Source organism: Ciconia boyciana, chromosome 3 (assembly GCF_034638445.1).
Source record: "Ciconia boyciana chromosome 3, ASM3463844v1, whole genome shotgun sequence".
NCBI lineage: Eukaryota > Metazoa > Chordata > Aves > Ciconiiformes > Ciconiidae > Ciconia > Ciconia boyciana.
This window is the reverse complement of record NC_132936.1, coordinates 70,553,164-70,567,943: the sequence shown is the minus strand read 5'-3', so window position 1 is coordinate 70,567,943 and position 14,780 is coordinate 70,553,164. Positions and strand designations below refer to the sequence as shown.

The following is a 14,780-nucleotide window of genomic DNA, read 5'->3' as shown; positions in this document are numbered from 1 at the left end:
GAGGGCCACCTTGGTCTCGGATGTTAATTCTTGTGAGGGCCTTGTTGGTCTTGGATGTTGCAACAGCAACCCTGGCAAAACAACCCCCCATTTTTATTGCTGAGCACGACGTTGTGTGGTGTGGGATATCCCTTTGGTCAGCTGGGGTCAGCCGTCCCAGCTGTGTCCCCTCCCAGCCCCTTGCCCACCCCAGCCTGCTCGCTGGTGGGGCAGAGTGGGAAATGGAGAAAGCCTTGATGCTGTGCCAGCGCTCTTCAGCAATAGAGAAGCAAACCATTGGTGTGCTATCCACACTCTTTTGGTCTCAAATCCAAAACACAGCACCATCGGGGCTGCTATGAAGAAAATTAACTCCATCCCAGCCAGACGCAGTGCAGGAGTACTGATCATTGCAGGCCAGGCTGCTCGCACCCAGTATGCTCAGTCATCTAAACTGAGGAGATGGGTTTGCTGTGTAGTTCATCTCTTTTTTTCTCTCCTAATTGATTTCCCATTTTTCAGTAATGCTTCTGCCACATGCCATGCCATGACGTGATTGTGCTTTATCTTTCCTCATTTAATTATACTGAAATTAATAAGATGGTAACCAGAGGCACTTTGATTCCCCAACTATTCTCTATAACTCACTTGAAAATAGATCACAACCACAAATTGTAAGCCCGTGTCTACAGCAGTGCTAAAGAACCACACAGCATAAAAATAAAGGAAAAATTTCATCTTGCTTTAAACATCAGGTGTGGTTTATTGAATGCCTTAAATGTCAGTGGGTTCTCCCTGTTTCGGATGCTGGGAAAACCCATTTGAGAGGAGCCCAAGGTGTGTGTGGAGAGTGCCTGGAGAGCAGCCCCTCCCCTCTGCTGAGCTGGGCAAGGGCACGCTGGGTCCACAGGGAGGTGGGGATGGCGAGCATCCCTTTGGTCTCCTGTATTACAGCATTTCACAGGGAGAACAGGAGCCTCTGACAGGAAGGTAGTAGCCACTTAGGGCATTGTAAGTCTCTGTGATAGCTGAGGGTATAAAATTGTGCTTATCTGCAGCATTTTTTCATTCCTTAACATCTGTTCTGACCTATAGCCAGAGCTGTTAGACTTGCGTTGATGCTGTCATTCAGTAAGTGAAATGGCCTGCTGGGGTCTGTGAGCTGTGGCAAGAAGGAACGTGCTAACACAGAGGCTCCTGTTAACTCTTTTCCCAAACTCCTCTGAATCAGAATTAAGTAATGAATGACCTCAATTATTTTTGCCCTTTTCCATCTGACAAACATTTGGAGATGAGACCAGGAAGCTGAGTGGGTGAGCAGAAAGGGGAGAAGTTCTCAGAAATTGAATTGACATCTTCTAGAGGAATTTCATGTGGTGTAAGGTTTCCCTTCACCACTGGCTGAATGGGAGACCGCTGCATTTCTTGTGCAGTTCCGCTCCAAGGCCAAGACACCAAGGATGGACCTTGAGTACAGTTTAATGAGAATATTTCACTAGCAGATGTTGCATGATTCAGATATTTTAGTCATGAAATCAACAAGGCTTCGAAACTCATCTCTGGTTATTATCTTGTTGACAATAACATGTAATTATTTTTTAGCAGCTTAGTTACACTTAGCGTAGCACAACTTCCCAGCTTTCTTGAGAGGTCCATTAGAGGTTTCTGATTTGAAAAACCCGATTTCCTACTTCAGACTTCTTGAATTCCTACACATACTCAGTTTTGGAGAACATGGGAACATGTTTTGGATTTCATGGGAAGCCTCTGTATACATCTGCCAATCTGTGGTTAAGCCATGATCGGCAAGGTATCGAAATCTCTCCATGTGTGGCCATCCAGCGCTCATCTGTTGAGTATTGGCCAAGGGACCTTACGGACCAGGGATTTTCACACAGCTCAGCTGTATCGCTGTCAGGTGAGTAAGGCAGGAGAGGGAAAGAGGCAAAGTGGAGAACTGGCCTTTCAGAAACAGACTGGACTGTGTCTAGGAAAAGATATTTTATAGGGGTGGCATATGTTTATAAAAGTGGGCTGACTTTAGGGAAGGAGGCGTGTCATCTTCTTAGCATGAATGCTGGGGATATGTGCATTTTCTGTGTTTTTCTTAGTGGATTTCCATTGCTTAGAAAACAAAGCAGTGGTGACAATGGGATGCCTTAGCACTTTCAAAGTAAAATCTAAAAGTTTTTGCAGTGTAAAACATAGGTTAAAATAGCCATCTGTTTAATGTTGATAATTCATTTATCTCCATCTATAAAAATAAGTTCTTGGCTTTAAAGCGTTCTATAGAACACATTGTTTAACACACAACCTTCACAACATCTTTTTAACGTAGAGCATTTATATAGCCAACCTGCTATCCAAGGTACAACTTTTATTTTTAATTCCATTATGGACTTCTCTGTGCAAACTACAGTTAGTTTTTATTGCAAAACAGAGATGTTAAGAGACATTAAGCTAGCATGCATTAACACAAGCTACGGAGCTTCCTCTTACTGTATTGAAATACCCTTTAATTTCCTATGTGACCTAGCAGTTCTCTAGAAAACGAGGGTAATGGCATCCTTCTCCTACCCAGCAATGTTGTGATGATACATTTCTGGAAGATTGTGAGGCACATAAGTAATTCAGGTAGTAATAAGAGATTAATGATTGTGTTCAGGATGGAGCTTGCCTACTCTTTGTTGATGTCCAGAGAATATTTCATTATCAGGTTGTCGCAAGTCGATAACGACAAGGCAGCGGGTGAGAGAAGGGGGACGAGGTGGATGTGGAGACTCAGTTTTGGGGGTGTAATAAAGAAGGACCCTCATGCTGTAACCCACGAGCTAGACTGTACCAAAGCCCTGTCAGCCTGTCCTGCCTGCTCCCCGAGGAGCTCCTCAAGGAGCAAGGCAGGAGGAGGCCCCATGGTCAGGGAGAGGCACTCACAGCAGCCCTGAGGTGGAGGATGTTAAAGCTCCATGTAAGTCAAGTAGAAGTCAGAAAAGCATGCCTTCAACGTGTAATATCAGTGTGCTAAAAGTAATCAGTTAAGTACGTTAGACGTGGAAGCAAAAGTAAAAGAACCTGGGGGGTATCAACTGGAGTCTTGAGACCAAACTTAATGAGGGTTGGTTGGCTTGTCATGAAAAATGGGAATGTGTTGATGAAACTGGCTGATAAAAAGTGGAAGACATAGTAGGTACACCAGGTGTATTACAAATAATGTAGTAAATAGCTGAATGACCCCTAGGACTGGAATGATAAAATACAGTGAACTTGAAGAAGGAGAAAGTGCAGGGTTGAGTGCTTTGCACTAATAGCAAGAATGCCTGATGACATTTGGGAATCACCTTCTGAAAATGAAAGAGGAAGGGAATGGACAGCTTTATTATCCGTTGCTGGAAGATTGTAAGGCACTAATGTGATTCAGCTGGGTCCTAGGTTATGTCAGTCCAGGTATTTTTTGTTGAGTTAGGAAATAATTACTATTATTGAATCGGGTGCCGGAGAGGCATCTTTGGGAATAGTATTTATACTTCTGAACATTCACCTTTAAGAAAGAGAAATTCAACAAAATAGCTGCTGATGAAAGGCTTCTGGACTGGTTGGAGGCTAACCTTATCTAAGGAATCATTCGAACATGGTTTATTTAATCAACTAAGAGGTGGACTCGTGGGGGAAATGCAGTACTCTGTGTGAGAGGGGGGATGGGACCAGAGGCCAACTATTGCTCCTGAGAGAGACCTGCTGCTTTGACTCGTGAGCTGTCGTTGCTTCCGTGTTAGTCTCAGGACTTCGATCTGGCTTGTTAGTGAAATAGTTGTACCACAGCAACGCTAAGTGAAGAGAGTATAACTGTACCGGGAACAGGAAAAAGCAAATAGTCTGCTTTTCACAGAGAGCAAAGTTGTCACCAAAACAAGCAGATGTGAAGCCCCCAGACATATATTCAGCCATAGAATTAGGAGTACGGACGTAAGTCAGGTACTACTCTATTACATTTTACAAAAACTGACCTATGGAACTCACTATAGAAAAATTAATTGAGGTCAGTAGAATTAAAAGAAGGATTTGACCTTTGCTGTGACGAGGAGAGCATATTCAGTGCTAATATTGTTAACCTGTGAAGTCTGAGAAGAGATCCAAGTCGTCATTTTCCAGTGGAGGAGTTAACTGTAACTGGGCTTTGGAGGTTAAATAGCATTTTGTTCCAAATTATTCCAAAGCTGCTGGGTTTTGGAGTTTCCTCTGTAGTGAGACAGGGTAGTGGACACGGTGGAACAGAGGTCCACTTTTAGGTAGCTATTCCTATGTTACTATGCAAATCGTTATTTAATTTTTGTGGGCATAAATATTGATTTGGGGCTTTTGTGGGTTACTAATGATTTCTGTTATAGTGTTCACGTGTTCCTTCTCAATTGAATACGTCATCTGCCGTGTAACTTGGCTGTATTTTCACGCTTGGCACTTGAATGTGACCCTGCAATTTTATTAGAATATTTGAATAAATGCCTTGTTTTTTGGCTGAGTTTGTTCACCAACTGTTGCTGCAATCAATGAAGCGTTGAGCTTTTCTGATAATAAAGCAATTGTTCATGCGCCTAACTACAGATTTAACAGCCTAGCTCTGTATATTGAAACTTGGAGATGTCATTTGCATCTTAAGAGACCCATTTTATCAGTTATTAAAAAACAGCTAGTCTCTCCATAGGATAGTATAAAAAGTATGACAAAAGAAAGCAGCAAGGAAGAGAGTGCCAGAGTTGGTGGTTGTATACGTGATGCCGTTGTGCAGAATCATTAAACGTGGCTGAGAGCCACTCTTAAGAGTGGGTTTTCATGACTACAACATTCCCACTGTGGTTTGGAGAGTTACATTTTTGCCAGGGTGTCTCACACAAGGATGTTAGGAGTACCTACTCCCTCCTAGCAAGAAAAAAAAAGACCAAATAAAAAAAAAGGAGACCCTGGAGCTACCTTCAGGCAAGCAAAGCCCTCTCCATTCGGCAGCCTTCCTAAGCAGCTTTCCTGTGGCAGCAGCCTGGCGGCTGAGGAATGTGGGGTCAGACAAGAGCCCAGTCACGGCGTATTCCCCGGCGGCTGCCCGGCATCGTGGCAGGCCAGCCCGCGTAATCGTTTCAGGCGGCCCGTGGAAAACCACCCTCTGGTTAAGTCTGCATCATGCTGTTCCACCAATGGAAAAAATTGAACGGGAGGAGGGTGTGTAGCCTGCAGACAAAAATACATCCAGCCTCGCACAGGGTCTGTTTTTAGTTCCTAACGGCTGAGTGTTTTGAAGTGTTAGGCACAGTTTCCTGGCGTGCCCAGGGCAGGGAGAGTCCCTGCGTCTGCGTGTCCGTGTCCCCGCAATAGAGCTGGGGCGGCTGTGGGGCCGGGAGGCTGAAGCCGGCTCCTTGGGGAAGGTAAGCCTGAGTGGAGAGGGGGGCTTGAGCTGGGGAGAGCTGCTGGGGGACCGTGGTCCTCCGCTCGCCAGCTGCTGGCCAGACCTGGAGAACTGAAGGAAAAGTAGGGAAAGACTTGGGAAGCCTTTGAAAGAGGAGGGCAGAGCGGGCTGCTGCGGTGCCAGGACTTGCAGCCCCTGCGCTGCCTCTGCTATCGCCAGCTGCACCCAAGATGAATGGGTTTCCTCCAGAAAACAGTTCTTGGTGGTCATCTGTCAAACTCAATTGCCTGAATTGCTAAATAAACCACCACTAGGATCATTTTACAGCTCTGCTATGACAGGGCTGGATTTTTTTTTTTAAGGCGAAGCATGAGAAAGTATGTTTGAGTGCGCTACAGTTTCTGCAACATGAAAGTGACTCTCCTAATACAGTACGATTAAGAATCCCTCTGAATCTTGTCTTTTTTATTATTCTGTCTATTCTCACTAATACTTAAAGTAACTTGCAATAAATAGACAGTGTACCCAAGCAAGGGTTGTATGTTTGCGAAGTGTTAGAGGAAAAAGTTTCAGTCAACACTACTACTACTACTGAACTGGGATGGTATGGAAAACCAGAGCTTCTGCATCTGGCAGAGGTAGGTCCTGCACAGGTTTTGATCGTTCTACATAGATTTTTAATACTACATAGATTACATAACTGTACGCAAATTGTGGAAAATGCTATGTTCCATGGCACAGGAAAAAAAAAATAAAAGAAAGAGGGAAATGCCCAAGAAATGGAGAAGTGCCTCCCCCACCCCCTTTTTTTAAGAGGGGGGTGATTAATTGCTTGTGCAATGCAACCAAAGTTTGCTACTTTGTTTATGCTTGTTGCTGATGTGGTCACAGAGTTAATTTTGTACACTGGTGACTTCATTCTGGAAATCATGCATTTCTTTCCCTTTGGGGGGGGATGGTTTGATAACATTATACAATGTATAGCAAATTACTAGTTTGAGGCAAGGGGTGGAATTTTTTTTTATCTGATCACCTTCAACAGGAAAGGGGTATCCACATACCATGGAAGAGAGGATTCTCTGAATAGGGCACTCTGTAGCTGTGAAGCTACAAAGCAAGTGTTTTAGGGGGGAAACCTAATCCTCAGTGTACTTTTTTTATTCTTTTAATGTGTGAGTAACGTGCTGGTACTACAGGGGTACAGGAAAGGAAGCCCTAAGCTGTGTTACTGCTGTAGGGCTCTTGGCATGCAAAAATCAAGATCTGCTTCTAATTTTCCAAGGGAGTGTGTCTCAAGTTTACTTCTGGTGTCTAACTCCCAGATCCTCTGTCCTGTTCAGGAAGTCCCAGGGCCGAAGGTGGGAAAGCATTTACTTTGGAATTGACACCCTCAGGTGTTTATGAATGTGTAAACTGAGAAGTAGAAAAGACTATGCCAAATGCAGTGTGGTTTCCCCCTCCCGCCTGTGGAGCGGGCTGTGTAATAGGTGGCAGGCAGGGAGTCCTGCAGCCGTCCCAGCCCCTGTCCCTCAGCCTGAAGCACCCTGTCCTGCCAGTTGCTACTGGAAGTTTTTCTCTGGTGCCAAGGGTTAAGAGATGGTCCAATAGACTTGGAAGGTGTTACACCAAAAAGGGTCTTTGGGGGCAGAATGGGTTAACGTTCCTGCCTGGGATTGCTCGGCCATTTGCTTCTCCTTTTGGTAGGGTCTATGGGGCTGCTCAGGGTCTGGTCTTTTAAACTGTGTCCTAGTCCAAAAATAACCTTTTTCCTACCCTATCCAAAGCTGATGTTTTGGCACCTACAGTTTTGGGTGGGTACGTGCAAGAGAATATCCCCATAGCTGCCTGCTGACTATGGTTGTATTTGATAGCATGAGCTGGTTGCTACTGAAATAGACAAGAGAGAAGAAGGGCAGATGTTCCTGGTGGGGATTTGGGAATCCCAGTTTGACCAGAAAGCCCCAGTCTCACCTCCTGTTGTTATCACCAGTAAGGAGGGCTGAGGCAGAGACCTCTTCAGGAGTTTGTCTAAGCTCAGGCAGGAAGGCTGCAGACCTGAGCTCGGTCTCTGAAATGTTGTTACTCCGCAGCAGGCAGTGAGGCTGGAGCCGAGGCTTCCCTGCTTGGAGCATCTTGGCTCCTTTCAGGTGCACGATCCTCCGCGCCTGAGGCCCCAGGCCTTGAAATCCCTTGAGAGCCCTGCATTAATCTGCATCAGGACCTGCCAGTATGCTTACAACCAGAGTAGGTGGAGAAGAAAAGACCTTTCAGATCACTGAGTTCATTTCCCCTTCAAGGGCAGCAAATAGACCCTTTGACATATCAACTCTTTAACTACTGCAGCTACTGCATTAAGCCAAGATGTTAGCTGGCATTCCTGTTTTTTTTTTAACAAGCTTAATGGCTTTTATTTAAATGGATGTGCACTTTAGCCATTGTGTATAAATTCAATAACATTTACAAATGGTGGAATTTGTTTTTCCTGCCAAAGAAAAATAAGTCCCTAGAGATTTAGATTGTATCAGCACTGGTGTAATATGATAAGGATCTTCAGGCTTGACTCAACCTTCCATATTGCACTAACTTGAAAGGTATAAAGCATAATTTAATTAAGCTGCCAATGTCTTGGACCCAGAAGAATCGGTTGAGTAAAAGAAGGAATCATGTCCCAGGTACGGGATGTGTAATTCCGATGTGATATATCTGTGATGCAGTGTAGACCTGTTGGGATTAATGTTATTCTAAGAGAAGGAACCAAAAAAGGAGGTTGTCCCTTTCTTGCTTAAACTGTGAAATTAGAAGTCTATATGCAATGTAGGTATGATTCACAGCGTGAAAAGAAGTGTCTGTGGTCATAATGACTACTTATGTTTAATGAGAAAAACGATTGGTTTTGATTTGATCTGTGAGCTACCAAACAGTTCCTAATACAGGAGGCTATAACTCTTAAGAGACTAATGAGTGAGTGAGGAATTCTGGCTTCAAATTTTTAAGGTAAAATAGTCCTATTTTTTTTAAAGAAGGGCATACTTGTGGTGTTTTGGTTATTCATTCTTTGAATACAGTGGTATATAATGCAAAGTATCCTGCCAAGAATACCACGGTATAATTATTATGGTATATTTTTGTAATAGGAATGTGATTGAGATTGCAGGAATAAGAAATCTGCTTCTGATTTGTAGAAGCATGTGACCAAAGTGTGTAGTTCTAAAAAATACAGTAAATTGTTTCCAGTAAGAAACTCCACATTTAATCCAGCTACAGTGTTATGCTAACCTGCCTCCCTCATTAATTTCACGTATCCGTCCATATGCAGCCGTGCAGGAAGAGGAGGGCAGGTTCACATTCTAGCATTCTGTATTACTTTCATATTAAAAACCAAAGTAGATTAAAAGTTAATTAAAACTTCAAACCTGTAAATCTGTATCCCTGTAAGAATTCACAAAGCACATTGATTCTTTGCAAAACTTATGAACACGTTAGGATCTGAAAGATAGTTATATACAATTTCTAAGACTTTATAAGCCATTTAAAATGGATGGTGTTTTAGCCATTAGATGAAGGAGAATGTAAAAGTAGTTTGAAAGAAAAAACAGGAGTTGCTCGGTCAATTAAAAAAAAAAACCAACAAAAAACGGTTTTCCTGATGTAAAAAACCACTAACGTAGCTGCCGTACATCAAAGCCTGCAACGTTTCTAACTAGACCTGCCATTAAAAGAAAACAAGTGGGTCATTTCATATAAATGAGGGAGCTTTCTGTTTCCTTTTTTATTGCTCTGAAATACTTTCAGATTCTCCATTATCCCAGCTCCACTAATCCTGATGACGGTCTCCTGTGGTGCACTTAGGAAGCACGCACTCCGAGCAGCTGCCTGTGCAAAGACCCCAGTGCTGCCTTTTCTCCTCTCCATGCCTCCCTGCTCCACCGTGCACAGTCTGGAGGTAGCCATCGCGGTCCCACTCTGCAGCTGGGAGTCCCTACCTGTCCTTGTGGAAATACGGTTTTCAAACACAGTGGAAAGCATACATCACTCTCTCCTCTTGCTTCATTACTAGAGAGTAGTTGATGGGATATACTTTGCCCTTTGTATAAGTATTTATATCACCGCAAAGTGAGTTGAAGCTCTGCCTTTCTTTGGCAGGCGTTTATGCCCGCGTGGATGGCTGTGAGGGACTGTGCCCAGTGGCAGGTACTTGAGAACTGGTCCTATGCCCTCTTGAAAGGTACCGTACTCATGCAGGTAACAATCCTCCTATTGATAAAGAAAGATGGAAGAGGTCGTGACACATGGTTGCTGCTTAAGTTTATGAGTAGGAATAAAATACTTGGCTAGCTTATTTCTCTCTTGAATAATTTTCTGTCCTTTCTTCAAGGAAAGGCCTTCTTAAAAAGTTTAAACTGTGTCCTGGTATGTCGTTATAAAGAACTGAAAAGATATAGGCTTTTATTTTTTAGGGGTGAGGCAGCTAGCTCTAGCTCTTACCTATTTTCTAGCTCTTAATCTAGCTCTTCTTTTAAAAGCCTTTTTGTTGTTAAAGACAGAAGGTTTTAAATTTAAGCTCTTCTGCTGTGCATAGACAGCATGGTCCTGGTAATGCTGAAGGCTCTCATGAGTTCCCGCGTCTCTTAATGAGTCCTCACTCAGTGGTGCTAATTTGATGGGATGATGTTATCCTCAGCTGGACCAATCCATACTGTGCTCTTTTTTGGTCATTGTTTTTGCCATTTTTGCACTGATGCCATGTTTAGTGAAGTGAGAGTCAACTTCTCTGCACTTCATCAGTAGATTTTCGGGGAAGCTTCAGCAGGGATTAAATGGTTTGTAGATCACTTGTTATACATCTACCAATGAAGGTTCGTTGTCACTGGCCATCTAGAGGAATAAAGGCATCAAAATACGTCAGAGAGATAGCTTTGGTGCCTGTGTTCATGTCTCATGAGGGTAACTTCTTGATCCAGGCTAAAACTTAACATTGCTAGGGCTGACATTAGTTGAGCTCTTAAAACATCCTGGGTAGCGAGATTGTCAGTCCCAGTCAGGGAAATCTGCTGAACCTCCCTAGGAAGATGCTACCACAATCTCTGGTCGTCTCGTAACTGGTAAACGGCCACTGTCCGATGCTGACTGTGGTTGCGGAGCATTCGGTCTACTTACGGTTCTGTGCTTGCCTCCTGTCAGTCTGGAGCTTGCCATTTTCTGACCTGTCATTTTAGAGAGCCTCAGCCTGGTTCGTGTGACTGCACTGGAAGCAGATGGCTGGCAGTAGCAAAATCACGTTTGCTGTGTGTTCCCGCTGTAGCAGATGAGACCAGCACAGGACCCCGTCTCCCTTGACTCGCATCTCCCACTAATTCATAATATAATAATTCCTTGTTGTATCTCATAAGCAAACCTAGTACTGGGATATTATTGTTATGGTTCAGTTTTGCTTGCAATATGGTTAGCGAGTCAAGCTTTGTAAACCTTTATTGTGAGATATTAAGACTGGGGAGGAAAGCACCCGTGCTTTCAATTGCAGAGCACTACTAACTACTAACAATTGCAGAGCACTACTTGTATGTGTGCTCACCTTAATCTTAAGAAAGGCATTTTTCATAAAGCAGTCCAGCTGCGGTGGTATTAATGAGGGAATACGGGTGGCAGGCACTTCTCCGGAACGGCTCCCGAGCTTGTGTGTTAGTCTTTCGGAGCCAAAAAAGTTTAGGGGAACTTTATGTGGAGAAGCCCCAAGGTGGGGAAACACGTTTTTAGCTCTGGGGTTATGATTTGCGTTAATTATTGGGTGTGGTGGGGATGGTGGAGTTCCCGGATTAGTATGTTTGCATAGCTGTGTTTTTTGAATGTGTCAAGGGGAACTGGGGTGAAGATTAAAAACTTCGTTTTTAGGGAATGTGGGTATAATTGAAAGCAAATAAACTCTTAATAGTCATCTTCAGGCACAGTGAGCTGTTTTCTAAATATACTGATTATAATTGCAGAAAATATTCATAGAAACTGGTTTTGCTCACAAGAACTATTCATCCCTCTGCATAGGAAGAGAGAAAAGCACGTTGTGTTCTGTGGTGGTAGGTTGCTGTGAGAAATATAGGGGAAGCTGAACTCTCTCCCCTGCGCTGTAATTTCCAGTGCTTCCATAGTTCAAACAGTGTAAAATGCGTGAGCGTTTGGGGTGAGCGCAGCCGGAGCTTGTCCACAGCCGCCCCCCTGCCCCGGTGTCACACTGCCTTTGGGCACAAGCCGCCTCGCTCCGCTCCTCCCTCCCTGCCGCCCCCCCGCCTTGTAATTAGCAGAAAGAAAATCGCTCCACGTAAGTGTGAGGCAAGAGAAAGGCATCGCAGCTGATCTTCGGTGTGACGATCTTTGTGCAGCCTCGCAGATGCCCCGGTTGGTTATCACAGCGTGTGCGAATGTTTAGCCTACCGTAGCTTTCTGGATGGCTGGGATGCTGAGAAAAATCCCTCGGGGCTATTTCTATGGGATTTATTGAATGTTTTGTTGTACTGCTGACTGATTCCTGCACAGACTGAGACACTGTTTTGTAGACATTGTACCGCGAGATAAATTTATTCTTTCACCCGTTATGTGACCTGTGTATTGGATCAGACACATACAATGGACCCTGGTAGCAGCAGCTCGAGCCTTGACGAATTGAATGTCTATCTTCTGAGGTTCATGACAGCAGCTTGCGCGCTACCCACTCTGTTAAAAGGATTACCTAACCATTGCACAATCACTATGGAGACCAGATGGTCTTTTTGCCAGTTTCTTTAGACAAATTGGGTTCAGTGTTCCCTTATGAATAGATATAAGCCCTTCAAAGCCCCCTTGTTGAATGTAGTTTCTGCTCCCAGATGAAGAATTCTGAATGTAAACTCATTGCTTGTTTGTGGTCTGCGCCTCCTGGATCGAGGAAGGCAGTTTTCCTGGGGGTTCGCAATTTGTTCAGCAGCTTGGAGCTGAGGAAGTTTGCATGTTGCCTTCTGTTTACCTTGAATCAGAAGTCTTTTGTTCAATCCATGTTGCATATGATGTTTTTAAAACTGTTTACACAAATGGGTGCACTTAGCAGCACAGGCAAATCAAACCTGCAAGGCAGGGGTGTCCTAAATAGCAACCTTCCAAACTGTTAGAATAAGCAAGTTAAACAGATTTTTTTTTTTTTTTTTTGAGGGTAAGATTAAATTTCTGTGGCTTATCTATTTTATCAAATATCCTTTTGAGAACAGCCATGAATTTGTGTTTATAGGTCTGTAGCATCTCTAGCATGATCCAAAAGGATATATCTCCTCTAAGTCATTTATTTGCTAACCTTTTTCTAGGCTTGCTGTTGAGACCGTTTTTAGTTCTTTGAGACCATTTTTACCTTTGTTTTTGGTAAGGTTAGCAAAATACCTAGGTTACCAGTGAATTCCTTTAAATATCTTCAAGATTCTTATACAGTAAAATGAGTCAAAAAGAGCAAAACTCTGCATGTTCAAATCAGGTAGTTATTCAATTGAAAATTATGAACAGTAGCTACTGAATTTGTGCAGAAAAGAATATTTTTCGGGGGTAGTATTAAGAATGGTTTCTAGTTAAAACATTTGTTCTAAAACTGAGCCTAAGATCTTGTACAGCTGCTTCTACTGAGTGTTTCAATCCCTAAACTGATGGTGTATTTTGTGAGGTTCAGCTTCTGTCCTTTTGTTTTGGGTTGCAGCCTTTGCGTGCCAAGTGAAGAGCCAATACGTTCAGATGGTCGGGAAGAACTTGGGTCTTGTTACCCTTGGGTGTGTGCAGTGCTTGGTGCTGCCCTTTTCTTACTGGCAGATTAACTTAAAATAAGAACGAACCTAAAGAGGGAGGTTGCTGGGTGGTTGGTGGAGTGAATTGCACGGTGGCCTTTCACTGCAAGGGTCATAGTTGGAATCCAGGCATGGGGAAGGATAAACAGATGCTGCAGGGCATTGCTCTGATCGGTTTGGTCCAAATTGTAATGGATCACTGCACAATCCTGCCAGCTGTAACTGGTCTCCCAAAAACCAAACTGGAGGGGGCTCAAAGTTTCCCCTAACTTGTCAGTGAGAGGGGAGAAGGACAGAATTAGAAAATAAACCACTTACCCAAACAGTGACAGTATTAATTCATTGTCAGTTGTTAAAGTATGTTTATAAAAATGTATGTCTGAAGTCCAGGAATCCCCTTAACCAGACCTCTCTTCTCCATTTGTAACTTCTGTCTGATTTTTTTTTTTTTGGTATTCATTTTGCTTACAGCTGGAGTAAAGTGTAAGTTCTATTTGACTGAGCGCCCTTGTTTATCTTTTTGGTGTTTTCTAGGGTGGCTGCATTCAACTCCATCCCATTTTTGGCAAGTGTAGCGGCTGGCCACGAAGACAATGCAGAGCATGCTAACTGCTAATGGTGCCCGTGTTTAAGAGTGATTCTACAGGTAAGCTCTTTGTTTTATACTATGCTTTTCATCTAAAAGTGCTAAGGGCTAAGAGGAGAGATGCTAAAATATATACAAACTCTAGAAGATAAGATTCGGTTTTCACAATGGCTTATTTTGACAAAATTTTAATGAGGCTGCAGTGTGTTCTCCTAAGAGTGATAGTCTGAGATCTGACATTCAAAGAAGCACAGTGCCAATGGAAAAAGCACTTTGATGTTGTTTCTGTAAATTACACACAGTGGAGGTTCACTCCAAGTAACAAAAAGAACAGATTGATCTTTTTTACTTTGCGGTACACTTTATGTAGGTCCAAAATCTTCAGTCATCTCACTGGGGCAATTTGACTGCTCCAGTGTGTGCTGTTCCCTGTGAATTCAGTAAAAAGCTGAAGAGCATTTTACTGAGTGAACTATCGAACTGCGCCATGCTGAATGAACATAACGCAGTGTTGTGCTGTAATGGAAGATGAGACTATTTGCTAACCAAGTTATTTTTCCTTTGGTTTTTTGTGTGGTTTTTTTTTTTCCTTTCTCCTGGATTGACTCCATTTAAACACAAAGTTGGGGTTTGCTGAACAGTTTATTGAGGCAACACTTGGTTGCACAGAAACCAGTCAAGCTGAAACTGCAGTGGGCTTGTCTCCTGGCAGAAGGGATTTCTCTGAAAGTACAGTTCACTTTGCATCTAACTTATGATTATCTTGCTGTCTCCCTTTCATTATGCCATTGTTCTTGGGAGCCAGAGATTTTGTAAGTTATAAGAAAAGGATGTTGCCAAGGGTGTGGGTGGCGAAAGGTGTTGACATGATTTCAATGGAGCTAGATTGCAGCTTTATAACAGAGGGGTAATGAACCATACAGAGAATAGGCTTTCCTAGCCTACCCCTAAAATAAGTTCAGTTATGAATTTAATGTTGTAAATGGCTATTTAATGGCTTTTTTTGAAACAATTGTTTCATATCATTTTTTAAAAA

At 43.1% G+C, this 14,780-nt stretch overlaps 1 protein-coding gene across 2 annotated transcripts in view; it reads left to right on the top strand.

Moving 5' to 3' along the window:
• Positions 1 to 14,780, top strand: part of TIAM2 (TIAM Rac1 associated GEF 2) — a 143,138-nt gene that overhangs the window by 36,575 nt on the left and 91,783 nt on the right. For both annotated transcript variants that reach the window (XM_072856060.1, XM_072856059.1), the window contains exon 2: positions 13,693 to 13,804. The gene's annotated coding sequence lies outside the window, so the exon portion shown is untranslated. The remainder of the gene's footprint in view (positions 1 to 13,692; positions 13,805 to 14,780) is intronic.